Consider the following 4,837-nt stretch of genomic DNA (forward strand, 5'->3'; position numbering starts at 1 on the left):
AACACAAATCCTAGCTCAAAATAAAGGTAGAAATAGCTAGAACATGTTACCGGGACTTTAAAAATGTAAAGAACATTAAAAACGGGGCTCGGGATCACTTACAAATGAGCTTGGACAACTTGAAAACCCTAGCCATGGTGTTTTTCATGAAAAATTCAGCCATGAGGAAGAAGATGAGCAATTTTGGCTTATTTTGGCATTTTTAATTCATTTTAATTACCAATTTACTAAAATGCCCTTAATGAAAAACTTTTAAAAACATATCATACCATGTCCATTTTTGTACAAAAACTTCAAAATGGTCTAATTTCCATTTAAGGACCTTTAATTTAAAAATTCTTAACAATTAGACACTTCTAACATGTAGAACTCAACTTTTGCACTTTTTACAATTTAGTCCTTTTGACCAAATTGAGTGCCCAAACGTCGAAATTTTTGAACGAAATTTTCACGAAATCATTCCGTGAAATCGTAAACCATAAAAATATAATAAAAATAATTTTTCCTCATCGGATTTGTGGTCCCAAAACCACTGTTCTGACTAGGCCCAAAAATCAGGATGTTACAAAGCAAACAACGACTTTCTACTCAAGGCATCGGCAACCACATTTGCTTTCCCCGGATGATAGTCAATCACAAGCTCGTAATCTTTTAATAATTCTAACCATCTCCGCTGTCTCAAATTCAAGTCTTTTTGTGTCATCAAGTACTTGAGACTTTTATCATCCGTATACATTCGGCATTTTTCTCCGTATAGCTAATGTCGCCAAATCGTCAAAGCAAACACTACAGCAGCTAGCTCCAAATCATGAGTTGGATAGTTCTTTTTATGAGATTTTAACTGCCTCGAAGCATAAGCCACAACCTTTCCCTCTTGCATAAGTACACATCCCAAGCCATTTAGAGAGGCATCACTATACACTACAAATTCTTTACCTAGCTCGGGTTGTACCAACACCTTTGCTTCAGTCAGTAACTTCTTTAATTTCTCAAAACTCTATTGGCATTCTTCTGTCCACTCGAATTTAACATCCTTTTGGAGTAGTCTGGTCATAGGAGTAGCAATCATAGAGAATCCATTTACAAATCGTCGGTAATAACCAGCCAAACCCAAGAAACTTCTAACCTCAGTCACGTTCTTCGGCGGCTTCCACTCAACAATAGCTGAATATTACTGGGATCAACCCGTATACCATCACCTGAAACAATATGACCTAAGAATCCAACTTCTCAAAACCAAAACTCACTTTTACTGAACTTGGCATACAACTGCTTATCTCTCAGAATTTGCAAGACTATCCTCAAGTGCTAAGTATGTTTTTCCTCGTTCTTCGAATAAATCAAGATATCGTCAATAAATACCACAACAAACTTGTCCAAATATGGACGGGATATTCGATTCATCAAGTCCATAAACACAGCAGGAGCATTTGTCAACCCGAATGGCATAACTAAGAATTCATAATGGACGTACCTTGTTTTAAAAGCAGTTTTAGGCACATCTGATTCTTTCACCCGCAACTGGTAGTACCCAGACCTCAAATCAATCTTTGAAAACCATGTCGCTCCTTTCAATTGATTGAACAAGTCGTCAATTCTCGGAAACGGATACTTGTTCTTGACTGTCACCTTATTAATTGTCGATAATCCATACATAATCTCATAGAACCATTCTTCCTTTTAGCAAATAATACGGGAGCACCTCAAGGTGAGAAACTCGGTCTCACAAAGCCTTTATCTGTCAATTCTTGCAACTGTGTCTTTAATTCTTTCAACTCTGTTGGTGCTATTCTATATGGAGCAATCGAGATCAGAGTCATTCCCGGTATTAGCTCAATACCAAATTCTACTTCTCTGACAGGGGGCAAACCTAACATCTCTTCTGGAAATACATCCGTAAATTCACACACAATCAGTACTAATTCAACTTTCTTCTCAGATTCTTTTGTATTCAATACATATGCCAAATAAGCTTCATAACCTTTTCTCAAATATCTCTGAGCCGACATCGAAGTAATTACACTAAACAATGCTTCTGATTCGTTTGATTCAACCTGCAGAATTTCACCATTTTCACATTTTAATTCAATAACCTTTTGTTACAATTAACTATGGCATCATGCAATGTCAACCAATCCATACCCAAAATAACATCAAATTCATCAAACGGCAACAACATCAAGTCGGCTGGAAAGTAATGACCGCTAATCATCAAAGGACATTTCTTGCATACTTTATCAACTATAAAACATTTGCCTAACGGGTTTGATACTTTAACTATAAATTCTGTAGACTCAACAGGTATGTTCATATTAGACACCAATTTCATGCACATATACGAATGAGTAGAACCAGGGTCAATCAAAGCAATAATATTAATATCATAAGAGAGAAAGTACCGGTAATCACGTCGGGAGACAAAGCATCTTCACGCGCCCTTATGGCATAAGCTCTAGCCGGAGCTCTAGCTTCAGATTTTGGCACTGATTTTCTGACTACATTCTTGCTGCTTGCCTCATTCCCAGCATTTCTTGAAGATCTTCCTCTCGAAACAGTACCACTTGGCTTTGCACTCTGAAATTTTTCTTTCTCAATCCTATCTGGACAATCTCTAATAAAATGATTCGGAGACCCACACTAGTAACATTCATTAGTTCTACAAGGACCAAAGTGACTTCTACCACATCGTTGGCACTCGGGTCTAGCAATTCTCGAATTTCCCACACTAGCCACCGAAGTAGTCCGAGATCTGGAACCCACATTTTATTCTTACAATCCTCATATGAATGTCCCTCTGATGCTTGAGAACAAGAATACATATCTCTGGACTTTCTAGACGGTAGCGGGATTGTACTACTCATCGGTCTTTTCTTCCAATTTCTTGTCTGAGCCTTTGTCTTTTTCTTCTCTTTAATTAGTTCTTTAGCCCTGCAAGCCCGATCAACAAGTACCACAAATTCTTTCAACTCAAGAATACCCACAAATACCTTGATGTCTTTATTAAGTCCATCTTCAAATCGTCTGCACATTTTAACCTCTGAAGGGATATATTCTCGAGCATACTTGCTCAATCGAACGAACTCTCTTTCATACTCGGTAACTGTTATGTTGCCTTGCTTCAACTCGAGAAACTCTTTACGCTTCTGGTCTACAAATCTTTCGCTGATATATTTCTTCCGAAATTCTTCTTGAAAGAATTCCCAAGTCACCTTCTCTTTCGGCACCACTAAATTAATGTCTTCCACAAGTGATAAGTCGAATCCCTCAGCAATGATATAGCACACTTCAAGCACTCTTCAGGTGTACAAGATAACTCATCAAATACTCGAATATAATTTTCGAGCCTAAATTCTGCTTTTCAGCATCATCATCAACATTTTCCCTGAATTCTTCGGCCCTTTGCTTGCGAATTCAGTCAACCGGAGATCTATGGAATTTCATCAGATCCGTACCTGAAGGCATATGGGGTATAGGTTGAGAAATTGGGGGTGGAGGGGGAGGTTGTTGAGCAGTCGGGTTCATACGAACGAACTCTGTATACCAAGCATTCATCATTTGGAGAAAGGCTTTTCGAGCCCTTTCTCCTCCTCCTTGGCTAACAGTACTATAAAAAAATTATTTAAAAGGTCAGGAGTCGTCACACTATCACAATATATAAATATGGCATGTATAGCAAAATCCGTACTTACACCACGTTAGTCTGAGAACGGACTAAACTTATTTTGATACCACCAAATGTAATGCCCCCGTACCCGAGACCATCGCCAGAGTCGAGCACGAGGTGTTAACGGACTTAATTCATTAATTAAACAGCTCAAACAATTTATTTTAGAATTTCCAGACAAGCTGGCTAACTGCATCACAGTCGCTAAAAAATCCATATCTCGAGTTATGAAACTCGAAATCCAATTTCGTAAATTTCTCTAAAACTATACTTATATATATGCTTACTAATGTTTTCTAGAATTTTTAGTTGCGCCAATTAGTACAGTTTATTAGTTAAATTCTCCCTGTTTCAGGGTTTGGCTACCCTAAACCCTGTGTATTACGAATCAGATATCTCCCTATACAGAGTTTCAATGACTATGACTTTTATTTTTCATAAAACTAGATTCAATAAGGATTTGATACATGTAGGTAAACTCCTAATTGTTTTTTAAAATTTATGGTAATTTTTTAAAGTCAGAATAAGGGATTCAGAGATCGCTCTGACCCTATTCCACAAAACTTAAATATCTCATAAAATATAACTCATTTACCTGTTTCGTTTCTTCCATATGAAAATAGGCTCATCAGGCTTCGATTCTATAACTCTTTCATCATTAATTCCATTTCTACTATTTTTAGTTATTTTCAAATTCACATCACTGCTACTGTCTGATTCTGTTTTGTGGCAAATTTTACCTTTCCAAGGATTTCATGGTTTAGCTAAGACATAAAGCATACATGTTATCATATATAAACTTGATTAGCCATTCCAATAGCTAATCATTCTCAACATTTCCATTCTATCCATGGGGCATATCGTAAGATTATACACACAAAATGATTGGAATGCTATACATGACATGTTTCCAAAAATTACAAGTCATTATACCGCGATTGTCCAGTGATAGTGTGAGCATGCCTCCGACCGTCCCGATCTCCAAATTGACTTGTCAAAACTACAAAGAATGAAAAGGAGTGAGTAAGAATAGATGCTTAGTAATTCCACATGCAAATAACAAATAACTTAACAAGCAATTGTATCAACCAACATTAGCATAATATCACCAAAACATATATCACATTTCTATTCATCATTCATCATCTTACCATATTATTGTTGTAGTATCAG

Source organism: Gossypium hirsutum, chromosome A08 (assembly GCF_007990345.1).
Source record: "Gossypium hirsutum isolate 1008001.06 chromosome A08, Gossypium_hirsutum_v2.1, whole genome shotgun sequence".
NCBI classification, from domain to species: domain Eukaryota; kingdom Viridiplantae; phylum Streptophyta; class Magnoliopsida; order Malvales; family Malvaceae; genus Gossypium; species Gossypium hirsutum.